The sequence below is a fragment of the Ixodes scapularis genome, unplaced genomic scaffold, assembly GCF_016920785.2.
Source record: "Ixodes scapularis isolate PalLabHiFi unplaced genomic scaffold, ASM1692078v2 PGA_scaffold10__122_contigs__length_95168666, whole genome shotgun sequence".
NCBI lineage: Eukaryota > Metazoa > Arthropoda > Arachnida > Ixodida > Ixodidae > Ixodes > Ixodes scapularis.
The window spans coordinates 17,679,265-17,699,926 of record NW_024609836.1 but is presented as its reverse complement, the minus strand read 5'-3'; the positions used below and the strand labels follow the sequence as shown (position 1 = coordinate 17,699,926).

The following is a 20,662-nucleotide window of genomic DNA, read 5'->3' as shown; positions in this document are numbered from 1 at the left end:
TCCAATGGTGCTGAAGACTGACAATGGTCCTCCATTTCGCAGCGGAGACTTCTCAAGATTCGCTGAAGAATTCGGATTCAAACACCACCGTGTCACGCCACATTGGCCCGAAGCAAACGGTGAGGTAGAGGGATTTATGAGAACGCTCAACAAGCTAGTCTTGACAAGCAGAATCGGAAGCAAGGACTGGACGGAGGAGTTACTATCCTTCTTGCTAGCCTACCGCTCCACCCCACACGGCTCTACAAGAACTTCACCGTTCGAGCTCCTCTTCAAGCGCAAAGTGCGCAACCTACTTCCGGTAATTCCCGACCCAGACAACAATAGCCCTACTCACATCAAGGCACAAAGAAACGACAAATCCAGGAAAAGATACAACAAAGAATTTGCAGATGCACGGCGACACACTCAGCATCACAAGTTTGTTCCTGGTAAACTTGTAATCTGCAGACAGGAGCGGCGTAACAAGTTCACTCCGTTCTACGAACCCAAGCCGTACACAGTCATTGAGGTTCATGGATCTCGCGTCAAGGCCTCTCGCAATGGGAAAGTCATAACGTGAAGCGCCGCCTTCTCCAAGGATGCACCGCAAGTGACCATCACGCCTGGACGAGAAGAACCGGACATCGAACACCCTGAGACCCCCCTTCCAACCCTGGCAATCGCATCTCTTTAGACCGTCGCTCATCTCTGGCCCCATCTGTACCGCTAGTTACCCAACCAAACTGTGCCGGGCGCCGTTATCCGACAAAAGTTCGTCGTGCTCCTCGTTATCTTTCGGACTTTGCAGTGTAAAAAACTTTTCTTTTCTAACGAAACGTCGATGAATAATTTTTTTCGTGTTCAAAGAAACATTGCAAGTTAACGGAATGTATCAGAGCAAACCAAATCTTTGCGCCCTATTTTCTCAGGGGGGTAACTGGTGTGAAAGAGAACTCCTCTACCAGTCGGACATTTTCAGCATACTTTTAGTGTTGTAGTCTTGTCGAAACTATTTTCTCACGGGGATAAATGTAGTGTCTACTGTAGTGGAATCAAGCCATAAATCTGGCTTGGTCTGGCAACTGGAACACTCTCCAAGATGGCTACCAACTAACGAATAAACGCCAGTACGTTGTTGTTCCAATCCAAGGGAATCTTTCCCTTTTTCTACATCTCCCACATTCCACTAACAGCAATTTCTAGGAATGTAAAATGATTGAATAGTTCAGACAGTATATACTTCACTCTTCGACGTCCAAAGTTAGTGCGTGTATCTGACGAGTTTGGTGTACTGAACTGTGCAGACAAAAATCAGCGGAGTCGGAAAATGTTCGAATTTACATTTTCAGGGAAGACTGTAATGTTAATATTAATGAAATGATAATTGTGTGAATCAGCCGTAACAGAAGAAGCAGCTATCGCCCCGCAAATAGCCCTCAGCTAATCGACCTGAGTGCTATTTGTCCTCAACTCGTTTGCCCGTTTGACCGCTCGGACATTGAAGCCTCGGTTTCTTTGCTGGCTTTCCGCTGTATTCGACACCTCAACTAATCAGGTTCGTATGGGAAGCTGCTTGAATTTTATGCGCACATTCATCATAAAATGGAGCCTCAGGTTTTATAAGCGTGGCAGTTCGCGGGAATTCACTTCCTCGCTGAAGTTCGCGAGTAATATATAAGGAAGCGGTTACAGTTTTAACAAGACGGCGAGGCACTTTTTTTTAATTAGAGTAGTAATGTTTCTTCATAACCCTTTAACTAGTTTCGAAATTTATTCAATAAAGAGTATACAAATTTGTTCCGCAAGAATAATATTTACATAAAAAAATAACATGGTGGAATCGGTGTTTGCCTGTGGTCTGTGCCGCACTCTCGTTTGGAATGAAGTTCTTTGATGGTAAGTATTTTTTTTATTTCCCACAAAATGGGGAAGCTATTTGTACCTTAACAGTGAGCTTGCATGATGCGTGTGATAAACTTTAGAAATGCAGAATGTATAATATGATTTTTGTTTTCGGGAGCGGAATTTTGTAAAGTCTGCAGAAATATTAGAATTTGTAACTCGGTTGTGGGCACCAGTAGTAGCAGCTTGGCGTTCTCAGTGTATTTTGCTTCACTCCTGTGCGGAAAAAATACGGGGTCGCGGTTCGGGAGCTCACGCAGACGAGACGCTGTGCGGCAGCAGCGTGCCAAGGTGTACCCACATGAAGCGCCTTTCTCAGCTTTTCAGCGGCCATTTCGGCGTGTGCTTTAGGTAATCGTTCACAGCGGAAAGGAGGACTTGCTCAGTTTAGCCGGTTGCAACCCCTCTCTGAACAAGCGCACATCACAACCGCTCCAAAAAATGCAGAGCACCGGGCTGCGTGTGAGTAGACGTTCGAGGTTACGCATGCATAATGCTACCCGTGCAACTTGTTACCCTTAGAAAACACGTCACGTATGGTATCAAGTGGCACAAAATTAACATCCTTAATACTGAATGAGTGAGCGATAAGTTTATTAGTAGCCACATTTACGCATTATTCATACGGCACAAATAATTGTGTGTCTTACGTTACGAGTAACCATATTTAGAGATAATAATAATCCTTTATAACCACATCGGTCTCCCGCGTGGTACACACCACACTAACATCAAACGCAAAAGTCAGTATTTATGAGGTCGAGCAACAAAAGCTAGAAAATAAAAATAATACTGATACGTGATTTTGTATACCCAGAAAGATACACCAGTTTACGCAAATGTAGATTTAAGACAAGTAAACATATTTAGTGTCATGAGTAAAAAGAAGGAGCGGACAGGCAGCGATCAGTCCTGCCTGTTGTCTACTTTCGCCCTCCTTCAATTCACGGTGTTTCTAACTTTCCACGAAGAACAGGTAGCAATTCTTTTTTTGCGATGAAATAAGGTCTAAACAACATCGTACACGCATCCCCGCGAGTCACACGAGCTGAAACTTATACAACGTACAGAGGAAAATGTTGCATATAATTATAAAGGATGAGTGCCATTCAGCCCTATAATATATTTTCTTCTCTTCTTCGGGCACTAGGCGATTTCATAACTTAAACTTTGTGCCACTCCAGTTTTATATGGATTGCTTTGAATTTTTTTTTTCACGTACGGCTCAGGTGTGGAACAACGTCCACGGGCCTACGCTCATGCTTGCGTGCCATAAATATATTTCATCAATTATGAATCTTTCTTTGTATTAACGTCTGCCTGTTTTGAATTGTTATTTTGTAGATCTTTTCTTTGTTGTTGTTGTTGCTTTGTTCACCATTACTGAGAAAGATTCATTGTATACCCCTCCTGCAATGACTTCAAATAAGGCCGCAATATGAGCGAACAAGTAAATAAAATGGCTGACACGCCTTCGTGAATGCATCGAAGTGTGCAAGGCAGATTAAAACGTGAGTGAATCCCAAGGCGGCTCCTAAACAGCTCGACCAGCGTTTAATCAGGAGACGTCTATTCAGGCGGTTTCTTCAGCGAGTTTCAGTTCGCTCGACCAGACTCCGACTTGTAATTACGAAAGAGATTACGCGAAGGGGATCTGGATCAGGAGAGGATCCGGGACCCCGTTCGCAGCTCGAACAATGGCGACCTCCGTCCGATTATGGGGAAGCGGAATTTTAAATAACCGCGTTTCTCGGCAGGGGAGTCAATGTAATCGCAAATTATGGGGAGGCCTCCGACCGAAGTGTCAGAGGTTGCCGACGTATAGCGACGTATTACTTCCAAAGAGTACACTGCCCGACAAAGCGCACGCACATTGTATTCAAGTTAACTAACAGCTTTAATGACAGATTTTCAGTTAACTAACTGTGTCAAACTCTTTACACTGCGAGACACTTTTAACGCGGACACTACATGGGCGTCTTTTGGCCCTTTTCTTAAAGAAGGATATGGCGGGCAGCAAATGTTACAGCTTTTTGTACGGGGAAATGTACAAGCATAATACGGTATAGTGCGGTATTTTACAGAGAAAGTGGCGACGAAGGACAGCTGGTGCATTTTGTACCCTTGCGAATCGATGCGCAGAAAGGTTATTTGATACTGTTTTATCTCAACTCGCTATACGATAAAACAAAACTGTATAGTTCTGGAATTTACCGCTTTTTCTAACGCAAGCGCTGTTTTCTTTATTTATTTATATGCAAATACTCCAGGGCAGCAGGGCAATAGGTATGCCCTGCTGCCCTGCATATGCTAACAGGAAGTTTTCAAATGTTTCAACGTTTACGAATTCAAAAAGCGGTGGCCCCAAACAACCTTCAAACTTAAAAGTCTTCGAAATCTTTCGAGTCTTCTGAAGTAATTCTTATCTCAATTGCTGGGCTGGCATTTGTTCTACAAGCTGCTGTCGTTGGAACGAGCAAACGACAGTTCAAACCAGCAGACGAGTCTGAAAGAGCAGACGACCGTTTAAACGATCAGACGGCCGTTTGAACGTGAAGACGCACTGAACCTGGTCCGCGGGTGGTCCGGACAACTTTACGGTTTCCTCGCGTTCATGTCGGAACAAAACAAATAAATCTGACGGCCACACGCTTCCGCGAATTAAACCCAATGTACGTCCCGCACAGGCAATCGTTGCCGGACGGCGTCTGGATTTCCCATTTTACGGCGCCGTTCTCGGACGAGGGCAGTCAGAAAACACGTAAAAACTGATCGCAACTTCGCCGGCTCTTTGGAACAGCCCCAGTCGCGGTGTGTCGACGAGAAGGCAGATTTTATATTGGTTTTCTTTCAAAACAACACAGAAACGCCCATCCCGCATGCCCACTTCCGCCCACAGCCCAGACCAGAAGTGCGCCCGACGCGCCACAGCCGCGGCGTGACGTAACATTGATGGGTTGCTGTATGTATTACAGTTATTATATAATTTCCTTAAAGGAGCTGTGCAACGATATTCAGTTGGAATGTTTTTCACTTTACACGAGCTTACTGGCACTAGTGGGGCTCAAGGATACTCGCACCGAACTCCGCTGGCCAAGAAACTCCTTTGTTGCGGTGTAATTTCAAGGACAAAAGCGATCATTTTAATTCAATCTCTCTTTTTCGAAATTTCATGACGTAACGTGGGGAACGCAGAACACCCAAGTGACGATATTTGAATGCTGTTCATAGATTGGACCCGAGCATTGCGTGGGCACTCGATTTGGGCTCGTGATAATTACTAGCTCGAGAAGCATTCGGGTAGTGGCCAGTGTCCAATCGCTGCAACGACGACAATAGCCGAGCCATAACAATATCAGCGCGTGTACTGTGCTTTGCCACCCCAGTGCGTGGCTACGATCAACATTGGCGGCATATAATCGGCTCCAGATCACGTGGCCGATTGTTCTGGCTGCGAGTTGAGGGGGTGAACGCTGCTCGTTTTTCTTTAATTTTTTTCTGGGACTTCTATTGCGTGGGGTGAAAAACGAACGCGTGTTTCATAGGTCATTAATGTCAGGGATCCGTTCTAATCGGTATTTGCGCAAAGTACAAAAATTGTTGCATCGCCCCTTTAAGGACGGTGCTCGCGCGTCCTTCTCGGGTGGCACCGGCGCACCCTTCGGGACCCTTCACACTTAACAGCTCCTGCCCCTCCGGGGAGTGAACTTACTACCATGAGCTACGAGTGTGTCCATTCCTTCAGGCTACATAAGACGGCTGAAGTGGTAACTCCGGTACATTTTGTAGATATTAAGGCTACAACGGCTTTAGTGAAGAAAGTGTGCCTGAATTACGAAGTGTCCGGTATTTTTCTCGATGCCTCCTGTAGTTTCGCAGATAGCCTATCTCGAAGTTTTGTTTCTCTGGTCTACGGCGAAACCTAAACTACCGGTTCGAGCATGATGGCAACCCTTGTGATTAGCTGACTTGGCTGTGACGCAAAGTTCGTATAGCGGTACCCCACTACGAACAGATCCACTCAGTCAGTTAAGATGCTACGGCTGTTTTACAGCTTCGCTTTGGTGATATCAAACTTCTGTAGCAAATATCAATACACATTCGTCAAATTGCCGACCATAAAACGAGTTTGCCACGATGAACGGAGGCTCAGAATGAGCCGTCATTTATCTCCCGCGAAGAACTAAAAGCTTGGTGGTGTGCAATACACGTTGCAGAAGCGTTGTGGAAGCTAATCGTAAGATCGCGCTGAGCAGGAATGCCACCTCCGGCAAAACGACGCGCTAGCACTTGCAGGCTACGGCCGCTAAAACATTTCATAACAAGCAGCAATTGTCCCCTCGGACGGCTAAAAACGCAGAAGAAAAACACGACGAGAGAAGTGGAAGTGCGAACAAGAAACCCCCTTGAAAACAAAAATGAAGATGGCATTGGGGCACAAGGTTGCTTGACAAACAGTCAACCCACTGAATGACCGCTGAGAAACCGGTGGTAGCATTTTTATAATCATGTCACCTTTCCGCGGTGTCACCTTTCCGCGGTGTCACCTTTCCGCGGTGCCATGGCTCTCCCGAGCCAATAAATATTATTATTACTATTACTATCGGTCATGTACTTTAGTTCGACTTTTGAACGGAGTTACCCTTTAAGGCGACATGCCCTGGGGAAAACATTTTTTAACACAAAACGTCCTTAATTTTTGTCAGTAGGGGATCGCTCGCTAAAACCGCATGTCACGAAAACATGTAACGCCCCTATCGTTTATATCATTGCAAGCGTACCGCGCGCCTTACTTTGCTATCATGTGTAGAGGAAAGAAGCCATTAATCGATCACGGATGTGTCGTGTGCTCAGGTGGCGCTGTAGTCGGTCCACGCATGACGCAATCATAGCCTCGCGCGCGGCATTCCCAAGAGCGTGGCTCGGCAGCACCTTTGTCGATCCGAGCGGAAGCGATTGCGTTTGAGAAAGCTCACTCTGCCATAGCAGGTACAGCCCAAAGGACTCAAACCGGTGCTCATCGGGAGTTATAAGGCTTACAAGTGTGCAATGTGTTGCGGAAATTTGACGGTTGCTCGGCTATGGCGCCCCCACGTTCGACACCGTCCAGAAATGGCGTGAAGAGAGTCGGTCAACAAGACAGAGGGATGACAATCCTCACCCGCTCGCTTTGTCCACGGCAAAAGGTGTTCGTGTCCATATGGAACGAGCACGAGTGCACGATTAGACCCGAAGACACCCACTAGCTGTAACGGAAGTTAATCATGTACACTTTGTGATGCCTGAATAAATGTAAGGTATTTGGTGACGTCATTTTTGTACCCCATTGCTCATATATACCCTCTGCAGCATGCACAAGGCGTTTCACGTACTGCACTGCGGCCACGTCCCCGATACAGCCTACCCGATTTTTGATTATATTTAATAACTGAATGAAATCTTCCCATTTTGTAGTGATCGATCTCCTCTTCGTAACTCTGGTTCGGTTTTTAATTATAATATACATATGCAAATAATAAACGAACAAAAAATGTTTTTGCGTATGCCTGACAACACACATAAAAAATAGTAAAAAAGGCTAAATCACTTTTCTTAAGCTACTGCGTGTAATGAATTACAAAGCTGATATGTACGATACCTCTTATATTAAAGTAAATGCAAATTTTACAAAAAAACAGACCATTTTCAAAGTGCTAAGGAACGTTTCTTAAAGGTTTTATAATTATTAGAAAATATGCATTCTAATCAAACCTTGATAGTTTCATTCCATATATCCTCTGCATAACGTATTTGTCTGTGATAGGACAATATTAGGGACAAAACTTCTTGTGCGCAACCTGCGAAGATGGCCCCAAATTAAAAAAAGAAAAAGAAAAACGCGTTTGAATGGTACTCTAGCTGTGTAGCCGCACTCCTTCGCGGCGGGCAAATATTTTGTTATTTGTATTTTTTTCTCCAAATAATTGTAATAGCAGGCGACGTCACAATTTAAAGAACCGCGCACGCGAACATATACCAGATTGACTCCGTTCTGGGTCCCCCGGAGGCCTTCAAGCGCGTATTTGACTACTTTCGCTACTATATTCGGTCCCCCCCCCCCCCTTTTTTTTTTTTACACAGGAAATCTAAAGATTTAAAGATAATAAAAGACTAAACGCCGAAATCACATTTTTTACAAAATACTGCCGTTCTTTGACCCGCATCTCCCCTTAATTAAAACAACGGCGGGGACTCTCGCTGTGGGAGGCTCTGCTCGACGGAGCCCCGCATTATTTGCTACTGCCTGGCAGCGCGGACTCCTGACAACAGAGGTAGCGCCGTTATCACGGATTTCGTTGACCTTCGGGCAAGCGCGTTGGCGAAACAGTCAATAAATACCTGTTTCAGGAGCTTACTGTGTTTCCACTTGGTAACCCCCCCCCCCCCCCCCCTTCCCCTTTTTCACGTGGGAATCGCCCACGTTGGAGTAATTTAGTCTTGATCTATGCGGCGCAGTAAATATATAAGTATCCCTTTGAAGGTCAGATAGGTAGTGACCAGTCGCTGTTATATCGTCGATGCGGAAGATATTTGGTAGGAAGCCGGCTATGATTATAAAATGAAACTTCACTTGCCTTTCAACGCTCTGTTTGCGCATTTTCTTATGTTAATTTTCCCGTACCGACTTGCCTTTTGTCTTTAGTTTCGTCAACGAGTTAAATGCCAGCTGAGGTGGTCGAATTTTAGCCGGCGTGCACTAAAGAAAAAAAGCACAATACAGGCTGCAAGGAAAAAGCTCCTTCCACTCGAACAACGAGGAAACTGATTAGCTGCTACGGACCCTTTGAACCCCGCCATAATTCCTGGATGCTCCGCGAGGTTAACAAAAGTAAAAGCCGCTGCGAGGAGCTTCCACCCGGAGGAGAAAAGAGAATGCAGAAAACAAAAAAGCAGAAATAAAAAAAAAAACAAAAAAAAACGCAGCGACCACGTTTTAATTAATTTTCAGGCTAACTTCTTTGTTCACATAAATCGCTCCCACGCCGAGACGTGACCACTTAAAGGGACGCTAATCCCCATAAACTTTATGGTTCATTTTGCGCTTCTACGCTCCTCTCTTTTAAGTTTTAATGTACAGAGCGCGACACTGTAAGCGCGAACAAGCGATCGACAGTTTTCTGTGTTTTTCTCTAAGAACTGAGAGGTTGCCACGAAAAATATCATTGTTATAGAAAGAGCTAATTTAGGGCTCTAATATAAGGGGTACAATTGTGTGCCCACTAATACTCTTTCCTAATAAAATGCTAAAAAAACGCCGATGTCGTGTTCGCGCTAACAGTGCCCCGATGTGTACGCCCTTTAAACAAGCAAAAAAAAAAAAAAGAAGCATAAATAAAACAAAATATATATAGAACACCGGAGAACTTTATATTACACTGCCTTCACTGCGTCAGTGCTAAGATGCTGGAAGTTTCCAGTATTTAGGGATTAGTAGCGGAGGTTTCCTATTCTTGCGAGAATTCGTCGCTACAACGAACGCGTAACAAACGTGCTCCACTCAAACGACTCGAAGACAGCAACAGCACAAAACGTCCAATCGGTTAAGCCGCAAGGTGGTCAACATTTTCGCCGGTTACTAAACTTCACCTCTCCCCCGCGGATAAACACATATAATAAAATTCCGGACTCCGAAAGCCTCCACGCTTTACTTTTAGCCGCAATAATTGTTTTCTTTTTTTTTATCTAGACACTTATTATTAGTATGAAAATCTCCAGTTTATTGTTTCTAATTAAAAAAACACCTTTAAGTTTCAGGAACTCTGAGCACGACCAGGAACTAGCAAAACTGTTTGTACATAGTTTCAGGTAACCGAATATCAAATATGTGACTCTATGGAAGGATTACGTAATAATGTAGTAATGTTGATTTTAGTTTGAGACATACGTGCGCATACTAATCTAAGTCACTGAAGCTACAACTGCTTGCTCGCGGAAGCAGGCACACCCACGTAAGTAATCCTAATCGGCCAATGACTAGGCTGCTCTGTGTGCGTATCTTAAAATCCTTGAACATGTTTATATCTGTAATCGTCTTTAAATGCAGAAGTAAAAAAAAAAAAAACGCGTTTTCCACAATGTTAATAATGCGCAGCAGATTAAGCTTTCTGACAAAAAGGAGTTGATTTTTCATTATACATTAGCGAGTTTTAGAATATCGTACTCAAAAACTTAAGAAATAGCGTCATCACCACCGCGCATCCACCGGGCCCAAACTTCGTTTTGAATTGACGCATTTATTTGAATGACGCTATTCATTTGCGTACGGTATTCTAAAACTCGTTGTTAGAGAGTTTGAGTATTGCGTACTGGAGCAAACGCAAGCACCGTATGTTTGCGTTAGCGTTACGTGCTCAACGCTGCACATGCGCGCCGTCGCAGTGCGCCAATCCGAGACGCAGTTCGGGCTCTCGCGCACGCACAATGTGCAACACGCAACGCTAACACAAACGCACAGTGCTTGCATTAGCTCTTATACGCAATACTAAAACTCACTACTAGAACTCTATATTAGCTGCCGATTAAAAAAACGATTACTGAATTGTCGCTATTCACATTCTCAAAGTAATTAAGACAAACAAAAGATCCCGAAATAAGGCGAAATTTGCGATAATATAAAGCGGACATTGGCTGGATTTAATTAAACCTAAAAGCAATCCCACCTCAAGAAAAAAAAAATTACCCTAATAAAGAGCCAAACAGAATGCATGAGCGCATTCGCTCTGACAGACACATCGGAGCGAGACATTGCTATCGATTTACAGTTTGGGCGTAGTTTCATCCTTTAGAGATTGTACATATTAATTAAGGCGGTGACATTTGGGTTTCTCTCTGGCTTCTGTTTTAGGCATTACGTCCGATACAATTTGTCGTGTCTTTGTATTCTTCGCGACGCGTACACCTCCGAGGTAGATCTCAGAGGGGAACACCGAAGATTGTAAACAGCACCCGCTCCCTACCTTAGACAAAAACGACCCGAAAACTGAAACAAAGACGACAAGTTTAACTGGCTCCAGTAATCCCCGAAACAAAAAAAAGGGAAAACCCGAAAACCGCCGGAAGCTGAGAGAGCCAAGCGCGCGTCTCTCCTCCGGGGTTTGGCACGCTCTGCTGCATCCTCGAGTTTACGCTCCGGAGAGCGGCACACACGAGCGTCGGAGCTCACCGCAAACGCCCCACGGACATCACCGCTGGCACCGCACGGGCATTAGACGCCCGAACATTTTCTCTTACGCAGCGTAGAGCTGCCTGCTTTGTTCCACGCTGTCACTCGCCTTAGGGCTTGTCACGCTGGAACGGCTACTCGTCTTGTTGATAATTACTGCGGCCCCTATTATGAAGCGCGCCTTCAGCGGACACTGCGGCATACTGATGAGGCAGCACCGCGTAGGGATATGCGCTGTTTTTAACATATTATCGCAAAATATGTTTACGGGCTAGATTTTGTCCGAAGAACGTTACGATCGAGTAGAGCGAAAAGACGTTACACGCGGGCTAATTGGCAACATAAAGCGTGCATGGCCCACACGAGGCAATGTGCCAAGCATATAGAAGAGTAGTTAATCATGAAAATTGCACGAGCACACTTAAAACTGCTCACGTGTAGGAAGGCGAAGGACAGTCAAGGACGACGTCTAGGACAACGTCGAGGACGACACCTAGAGGACGACGTCTAGGAATTCATTCTGATTGCTCTTAATTCACTCTGTTATCCTCCATAATTTACTGGCCTCTGATTCGCCTGGGTGGTCACGTAAACGTTTTGGTACCTTTCGTGTCGCCGACGTGTTTTTGCTCGAGGTCTCTGATGGTCGACTGAACGATGAGACATATCAGGCTTTCGTCTTAGTAATCGTATCTAATCTTAGTCACCTACATTTCCCAAGCGGCGCAGCGGGAATCGAATCCCGAGCCGTGCGATCCGCAGCCTTTGCTCGGCACCGCTACAGGCGGTGTTCACTGGCGGCCATAGTTGAGTCCGTGGCCTTTGAGCGTGAGCTTACGATGAGCTTGCACAATAGTTACGCGACCAGCAAGGTTGTAAGTCTTCTAAGAAGAAAAGTGGGTCTCGTTTCTCTAAAGAGAGACATCTTTAACAAAATGAGGGTACTGTTCCCTGATAGGTGACCTATAGGAGGAGGCAAATGGGAGAACATGCAGCTGTACTAAATATGCCTCGAGAGATGCCGCGGTGGGAGGCGACTGTCGCCACGCGCAACTGACTTCTCAATGATGAAGCGTAGCTTCTCCTGCTTGGAAAACGCGCAAAAGACGAGGACGGAGTAAGAAAACGGGTACGACGGACAGGCGCTCTCTCACAACTCTTATGTTTATTGAAACCTCAGAAAGCACAAAGAAGCGTCCCGCCGCCCCCAGATCGCTCATGCACAGTTCAGCTCCTTGTAGTCAAAACTACACATCTTAAGAACAGTAAAATCACGATGTATACGTGCTCACGCGTGTCGTTGTCTTTCGAAACGCCAACTCAGCCCGAGTCAGTGCAAGGGAAGGGTGGCTTATGCCACCATTCCCTTGCTCAAGAAGAGCACTCCTGCCGTATGAGTCGCCGCATTCGAAAATAGTCAAGCGAGGTATCGCGGCGTTCTGCCTTGGTTCGGCCCTCAAGAAATCATACCTCCATCTGGTGGGAAAAACTTTCCATGATCAAGTGAAGATATTGATGGAAGCAGGTTTTCCTGTACGAGTAATCAAGGAAGTGTCGGCGGGGCTGATCAAGGGTTTGAAAGGTCCTGTCTGCCGGGCACCACGGGAAAAATCGAGTAGACCCGCGGTGCTCCCATATACCTACGTGGTGTTTCGCACAATGTTAAGAATGTCGCGAGGCGGTATGATGCACAGGTGCTATTTAAAGCTCGCAACAAATTACTTCAATTGTGTAAAGCGGCCCAAGTGTCGAGGGAGGGGGAGGAGAAAGTTTAATTTTCCTGTGGACGAAGGCATATGAACCGTTTCGTTCGATGTCTGGTGGGCATGCAATACACCACGTATTGCATTCCTCTATCCTGTGGCAAGGTGTACGTGGGCCAAAATGGACACTACGTTAATGAAAGGCTTGGGGAGCACTGTGCGTCTCTTCGAGCGACTCCGTCGGGCCACCTGGCGTTCCCTTTCGAAAGACACGTGCCGATTATTAGAAGGTCGGAAGCCCTGCACAATGGCGGAACAACTGCATCGAGGAACGTGCAAGTCATTCTATACAATAGCGAACGTCGGAGCGCGGCCAACGCTATGAGCCAACGAGCCAATCAAACAGCATCGAAAGTGCAAGCATCAGCTTTGTCTCATGGTGTGTTTTTTTCCGGTGTGCCGTGACGTTGAGGTTGTAGTCCGCCACTGGGCAGGGATTCCACCGCTGCCAACAGGGGGCAGTATTTCGAGAGGGGTCTGTAGGTGCCGCGGCTCTCCAGTGTTCGTTGGCAAATATTTTGGGCACGTATAAAAATAGAGGGCGAGGGAGAGCTTGGAGGCCTTTGAGATAGTTTCTCGGGGAGAGGGATGCATAAGCCTCCCTTCCCTTGCACTGACTGAGGCTGAGTTGGCGTTTCTAAAGGCTACGACACGTGACAGCACGTATTCGTCGTGAGTTTTCTGTTTTTAAGATGTGTAGTTCTGACAACAAGGAGGTGAACTGCGAATGAGCGATCTGTTGGGCGGGATTTGTTTTTGTGTTTCTTGAGGTTTTAATAAACATATCGGTTGAGAGTGAGCGCTTGTCCGTCGTACGTCTTTTCTTTCCTTGTCTTTTGTGCGTTTTCAAATCAGGATGAATAGCAACCAACTAGACCAATTTTCCACCCATTCTCACCACGCCTCGGGTCTTAAGTAAATTTTAACTTGTTCCGATTATTTTGATACATCTCGGAACCGCAGTACAGAGGTGCCCACTGCTGACAGCTTGTAATCGAGGACGCAATCGAACCTCTCTTCATTATTTTGATAAACCCGGACAGTACACGTGTGCGTGTTGTGCAGGCACTACAGTCGCATTACGATTTGTTATGCTTGGTTATGGAATGTATGGCGCACCGTGAATTCACGAGGGCGCCCATCAAACCACTCGGCCAATCTTGGCCGCGACACGATCACATGGTCGTGTTGCCGCGGGGTCGATCGGGATCTCGAATTCGGCTCCCGACGCGCCGCTTTCTCTCCTAGCCACTGGAGGGCGCTGCAGGCGCCCCCGTGGCAGGCGAGGAGAAACCTCCTCGCCCATCGAGATATATACTCGGTGGGGCAGGGGGCGAGGGGCCTCTAAGAACTCCGGACGCGACCGAGACGCAGGCACTGGCAGGCAAGTGGGTGGCGACCGGATCTAGGATATCGCGGGACGCGAGGCCTAAGGGCCTCCTTTGTGTTTAGATTTAGCCTGAACGTGCATTTGTAAATAATTGTGTAATGTAGCTTGTATTTGTAGTTTAGATTGAGTGTTTTGTAGTGTTGTGTTTTATTGTACGAATAAACGGGGAGCGGAATCCCGCTCCCGTGAAAGAACCAGGCTGGACTCGGTTTGTTGACGGACCACGTGGGAAATGGCGAATCGGCGGCGGTACGCGATTTCCTACAAATGGCGCATCAACGTTGGGGCAGGCAAGCCGTAATTACGGTCGCAACGTCCGTCGACGACACTGCGTGGAAGTTCACGCGGGGCGGTCCCCCTGGTTGGCGAGTTTATACCGCGGCACTGCGAAAGTGGGAAGGGTACGTCCAAACAACTGTTCGAGATGGCCACGGGTAATTTCGCCCTCACGGATTTAATGTTTTTGGCCGACGTCGCTACGTCGACGGGGCTGGCGGAGCGGAACGGCGCGGCGATGATCGCAGCGCCGAGTCCGAACACGCCGACGGTAGCGCCGGTCGTGTCTATGCCGCAAAGCACGGAGATGTCCCGTGAATCCACGGCGTTGGTTGCGGCGTTCGCTCAGGCCTTACAGAGCATGCAGAGGCAAACGCCGCCGCCAAGAACCCTCATCCGCATTCCGGTGCCGGAGTACAGCGGACACAGCGATCGAGCTCTGAGCGCGACCGACTTCTTGCTGGAAATCCAGCGATATCGGAAGGCTACCGGCCTGACAGAGAAGGAGACGCTAGGCAGAGTTCTGCCGGTGGCTCTTGTAGGCCCAGCAGCCAGGTGGCATCGCCTTGTGGGCGAGTCAGCCGGAACACTCGACGAGTTCACGGCCCTCTTCCGACAAGAATTCTTGCCGGCAGACTACCTGCCAAGAATGCGCAGGGAACTGGAGGAAAGAACGCAGGCTCCCGCTGAGCCCTTCGGAGAGTACTTGCGGGCAATGCAGGAACTCCTGCAGATCGCCGATCCGAATGCTACGAACCAGGAGCAGGTCGAGCGGGTGGTGAGGCAGGCGCATCCCACCTTCTCGCGGTATCTGCGTGGGCGCCCATTCGGAAGTCTGAGTGAGCTCGCACAGGAGGCGCGCAGGGTTCAGGCCGACATACTGGCGGAGCGCAGGTACCACCTTCCCCCAGCACCAATCGACACGCTCGAACCCCGATGCGCGTGGCAGGGGCCGGTGCCACGTGGGTATCGACGGGGGGAGGCCGCAATGGCGGAGGCCAGCAGGGAGCCGAGCGGGAATCCCTGGGAGCTCACGGATGACGCCTTGGAGCCAGGATCGCGCCGAGGAGGGAGCGCGGCCGTCCACGCGACGGAATTCCGTCCGACCGGCGCACCACGGATCGCCGCAGCCCAGGAGCAGGCTGCCGCCGACCCGCTGCCACAAAGGGGTGAGCGCATCGGACGTCCCACTGGGGAGAATCCTATCCCAGGTTGGCGAGGCCGCTGCTTTCGGTGCCACGAAATCGGGCACTATAGGCGCGACTGCACAAGGGAGATTCCGGGAAACGGAGGAGGCCGCCGATAAAGTTATCGGCGGCGAAACCGACCAACGAGCGGGTCCCCGACACCCCTTCGACCGTGTGCGTGCCGACGGCGTATCGAGTCGGAGCAGCGACAAGCACCGCGGCCCCATTTATTTCCCTGACGGTGGCGGGAAAGGAGTTCGCAGCTCTTCTGGACAGCGGGGCTAGTGCGTCGCTAATTGGGGACGAGGTCCTCAGGCATCTCCAACAGAAGTCCGTTCGGGTGAGGCATGGGGAGACCACTTTCCAGTTGGCTTGTGGGTCGACGACTTCGAGGGGAGCAGTGCGTCTCGTGGTACGTTGGAATCAACGCGCGCAGAGACAGCGGTTCGTCCATTTGGCCGGGCTGACAGTGCCCATCATTCTGGGACGGGATTTCCTGGCCCAAACTGGCATCATCATTGACGTGGCAAGTGGCGGGTACCGAGAGGGGGCACATGCACCCCTTTCAAGTTTCCGAGAGCGCTCCATGGGGGCCATGGCGGCAGCGCTGGGAAAAGCGACAGAACAGGAAAGAACCGACCGCGACGACGCCATGCCCATGAGTCACCCAACTCCGAGCTCCGCCGAGCACTGCGACGAAATGGGCCACCCGTTGGCCAATGCCGATGGACTGTCCGGACCAGAGCGAGAGAGGTTGGCGGCTTTGCTGCACAACTTTGACGAAATGTTCACCGAACAGCCGGGCTGCACTAAGCAGGTGCAACATCGCATTGAAACTGGGGACGCACGCCCTTGGAAGTCCAATCCGCGTCCTGTGAGCCTGGCGAAGCGAAAAGCGATAGATGCCGCAGTCGATGAGCTCCTGAAGTCGGGAATCATTCGCCGGTCATCAGGACCGTGGGGATTCCCGGTGGTTTTGGTGCCCAAGAAGAACGGAACATCGAGACTCTGCGTCGATTATCGGCGCTTGAACGCGGTGACCGTAAAAGATGCGTATCCATTTCCGAGCATCGAAGAAATCATCTCGAATCTGGGGAAGGCGAAGTATTTCACTACCCTCGACGCAAGCAAAGGCTACCTCCAAGTGGAGATGAGCCCGGGCGACGAAAGCAAAACTGCATTCGTGTGTCACCGAGGCTTGTTCGAGTTCACTCGGATGCCGTTCGGATTAACAGGTGCACCGATGACATTTCAGCGGTTGATCGACGGGGTGCTCGGAGATGCCAAGTGGCAGCACGCGCTCGCGTACCTGGACGACATCATTGTGTACTCGGAAACTTTCGAGGACCACCTTCGTCACCTCGAGGACGTGTTGCGCAAACTACGAATCGCCGGCCTCACACTAAACCCGACTAAAGCCCAAATTGGAGCTTCTGAGATCAGCTTGTTGGGATTCCGGATCGAGAGAGGAAAAGTTTCCCCCGACGCGGACAAGTTGCGGGCGATCTTGGAGTTCCCAGTCCCTACCGATGTCGGGGGAGTGCGCCGTTTTCTCGGCATGATAGGATACTACCGAGCCTACATCCCGAACTGCGCCGCCATGCAGGCACCCCTCACGCAGTTGCTGAGGAAAGCTGCTCCCTGGAGCTGGGAGGCGCCGCAGGAGGAGGCGTTCCTCCAGCTGACCGAGGCCTTGGCGCGTACAGCATCCCTCAAACTGCCAGACCTGAATAGGCCCTTCACGATCCAGACGGACGCCAGCGACCAGGGACTCGGCGCGGTGCTCCTGCAGGAAACAGAGGGAGAGATCCGCCCGGTGGCATTTGCCAGCCGGGCGCTGAACCCGGCGGAGAAGAACTACACGGTGAGTGAGCGCGAATGCCTCGCCATCATTTTTGCTCTTAAGAAGTTCGATCATTATGTCGAGGGGACGGAATTCACGATCGAGACGGACCATATGGCCCTCGCGTGGCTCTCCCGAATCAAGGAACCCGCCGGAAGACTGGCGCGCTGGGCCTTGACACTGCAGAAGTACGAGTACCGAATTCGGTACCGGAAGGGCACGACAAATGTGGTGGCCGACGCGCTCTCCCGCGCACCCGTGGATCCCCCACCGCGCGAGGCAGCAGACTACGGAGGCGGGGCCATCCCCCGGGAGACGGGAAATCCCGCCTCACGCTCCGCTCCCCACTGTGGCGGCGTCGCGCAGCTGGCTGAGGCGATTACCTCACTGGGACCGGCGTTCAACCGAACGGAACTGTACGAAGCACAGCAGAGCGATTCGTTTTGTCGCACTATCTTCGACCGGCTCAGGCAAGAGATGGATCCTGACCAGACGGGCGAAAAGACGCTCCGGCACTCCGGAACACCGAGAGGGCCAAGTGCCACCGCCCAGGAGTCAGACATTGAAGCAGGTGAGCTGGAGTCTTACCTGATCGATGGGGACGGCGTCCTGCTGCGCTACTTCCCGGAAGAGAGCGATTCAAGTGAGTCGTTCAAGACCGTGATTCCCCGCGATCTCAGAGTGGCAGCGCTGCGTCACTACCACGATGCGGACGGTCATGGCAGTGCACCGAAGTCGTGGCATAAGCTGCGCCGTTTCGCTACCTGGCCGGGCATGAAGGGGCAGCTGTGCCGTTATGTCCGTAGCTGCGCAGTGTGCCAAGAGCGCAAGCCCAGGGGCGGCAGACCACCCGGCCTGCTCGAGCCCATCGTGAGTACGCGGCCATGGGAGATCGCGGCCTGCGACTTGATGGGACCCCTGCCGCGGTCAAGCGGAGGCTATCAACATGTGTTGGTAGTAACTTGCCACTTCACCGGGTTCGTCGAGATGTTTCCAATGCGGAAGGTGACAGCCAAGGGAGTCCTGAGCAGGCTGTCCGAGGTCTGGTGTCGCTACGGGTTCCCCGAGAGACTGGTGAGTGACAACGCCTCGATATTTTGCTCGAAAGTCTTCGCGGCAACCTGCCAGGCCCTCGGGATTAAGCATTGTAAGACTTCGTGTTACCATCCCCAAGCAAATGTGACCGAGCGGCGGAACCGCGACATCAAGCCGCTGCTCGGGGCGTATGCTCGAAAGCAGCGGGACTGGGATCTGCATTTGGATTCGATTTCGTTTGCATTGCGGTCCAACCTCAACCGCAGCACTGGGTTCACGCCTGCGCTTTTGAACTTCGGCAGAGAACTCTCTACGCCGACCGATGCGGTTCTTCGCCCGCGACAGAGCGCGGCCAGAGCGGTGCCCTCGTACGAGGATTTCGCGACGCGCACAAGAGAGCGACTGTCGAGGGCGCTGGACGCCGCCCGCGGAAACAGGGCTCGCGCGCGGGCGGAGCAGAAGAACACCTATGACAAAGCGCACCGCGATGCGCAGTTCGAGGTGGGCGACACCGTTCTGCGGCGAAGTCACGTGCAGAGCGATGCGAGTAAGTTCTTCTCGGCGGCGTTGGCCCCCAAGTGGGTTGGCCCCTTTGTCATCGATTCCAAGAAGTCTCGACTGACATACACGCTGAGGGACCAGAATTCTGATCTCGTCCGCGGGACAGTTCACATCGGCGAACTGAAACCCTTTTTCCCCAGGGAAGGGGATGAGCCGGTCAAGCGGCCGCAAAGGGGCATTCGCGGGCGCCAACGATCTCAGGAGTTCCTGGGACCACCGCGGCACAGCTACAACACGCGTAGCCGGAGGCAACCCGATGGGATCGGAACCTCGTAGAGTGCGTGGCCCGGGAAAGGGAAGAAGAGGGGGGACGATCCGAAATCGGCGTTCCGTAACCCGGGAAAGGGAAGAAGAGGGGGAGCGATCCGAAATCGGCGTTCCCGGCATTTTTTTTATTGTTTTTCTTTGTGGGTGGGGGGAGGGTGCCTCGGAACCCTCAGTGTTTGTTTGTCTTGTTTTTTGCTTTGAATGTTTTTTTTTTTGTTTTTTTTTTTGTTTTTTTTGTGTGCGGCGTCGCTGTTGGTGTTGGGGTACTGCTCCCTCGCTGGGCGCACGCCTTGGACTTTTCCCATCTTGTGCGTCATCGCCCCTGCGGCTGCTGCTTCGAGACGCAACTTGGTGTGCACCGAATGGTCCTCTCTGGGAGGGATGAAAGGAGGAGTCGCCGTTTGGACAAACACCAGCTTGGGCTGAGCTCCTCGTCTTCTGGCAGCGTATTCCCCGGCAGGAACCACAGCTCGGGGAGCCTTGTGGGATGTCCGCGACGCCACGCAGGACGCCGGGGTGCAGTTCTCAGTGACACTGGACTTCCAGCCCCGCATCGTTCCGGGAGGGCGGTCGCAGCTGGGTCGCAACCACAGTCCCTCTCCGGTGCACCACTCTGTGGAGGGGCCAGTCTCATGGTGGCCAGGCACACTGCTCAAGGACCCCGTTGCCCCGGAGGCCGCCGCCAAGCCGAAGTCGACACAGTCTACTGTGAGGTGTGTGGTGGCCGCGCACCCCAGGTCTCGGGCGAACTGATGGACCTCAGTGAGGACGACCCATGGGACCAGCGGTGTGTGTGTGCGTGTGGGGGGTCTCCAGGCCAAACCAAGCGACGGTGTTCCCAGCAGCCTAGCCGTACGTCTGAATTCCGGCGTACTTCGATTTTTAGGAGAGGGGAGTATGGCGCACCGTGAATTCACGAGGGCGCCCATCAAACCATTCGGCCAATCTTGGCCGCGACACGATCACATGGTCGTGTTGCCGCGGGGTCGATCGGGATCTCGAATTCGGCTCCCGACGCGCCGCTTTCTCTCCTAGCCACTGGAGGGCGCTGCAGGCGCCCCCGTGGCAGGCGAGGAGAAACCTCCTCGCCCATCGAGATATATACTCGGTGGGGCAGGGGGCGAGGGGCCTCTAAGAACTCCGGACGCGACCGAGACGCAGGCACTGGCAGGCAAGTGGGTGGCGACCGGATCTAGGATATCGCGGGACGCGAGGCCTAAGGGCCTCCTTTGTGTTTAGATTTAGCCTGAACGT

The 20,662-nt window shown here is 50.6% G+C and overlaps 1 pseudogene; it reads left to right on the top strand.

Moving 5' to 3' along the window:
* Window positions 1-14,663: 14,663 nt before the first annotated feature.
* Window positions 14,664-15,861, top strand: LOC121834737 (annotated as a pseudogene).
* The last annotated feature ends 4,801 nt before the right edge of the window (window positions 15,862-20,662 follow it).